Below are 597 nucleotides of genomic sequence, written 5' to 3' on the forward strand. Positions count from 1 at the left end.
GGAGGCAGGCGAAGGGGGTTCTCACCGTGCGGTGTGCCCCAGCCCGACCGTTGCCTTCCCCCTCGACCCTCGTCCTCCCAGGCGGCTCGGCCAGGGAGCAGGAGAGAGAGCGAGAGAGGGAGAGCGGAAACCCCAGAGCCAAGGGGTTAGATGGAGAACGGGAGAAGGAACGAGGGCCAAGAGGTAGGGAGTACGGTGAAAGGCCGACCTGGGATCCCCCTGCGCTCCCGCCCTGGGCGGGGAGCAGCCCTGGGAAGAAAAGCCGCTCGGGCATCCCTTTGAGGTTACGGGCGCGAGCGGGAAGAGGGACTACGCTGGAGGGCGACGCCGACACGGCCAGGCCGACGACCACCCACGTGACCTCAGCGTCGCCGGGTTAGTGCCAGAGCCGCGGCGGACCCCGACGGCCAGCCCCCCTCTCCCAATCCTCGTGCCTGTCCGCCGGTGGGTCGAGGACCCCCCGCGGCGGAGGCAGGTCTAAGCCAGACGGTGGCGCCGCATAGGCCCACCCCCGCACGCCATCTCCCTGAGCGACCCTGTGTGTCGTCTTGGGTGCGGTTGGTGAGACGGGGGCGGCCGTGGCATCCTCCGGAGGCC

Source organism: Phyllobates terribilis, unplaced genomic scaffold (genome assembly GCF_046119375.1).
Source record: "Phyllobates terribilis strain yellow unplaced genomic scaffold, ASM4611937v1 Scaffold_7486__1_contigs__length_37333, whole genome shotgun sequence".
NCBI classification, from domain to species: Eukaryota; Metazoa; Chordata; class Amphibia; order Anura; family Dendrobatidae; genus Phyllobates; species Phyllobates terribilis.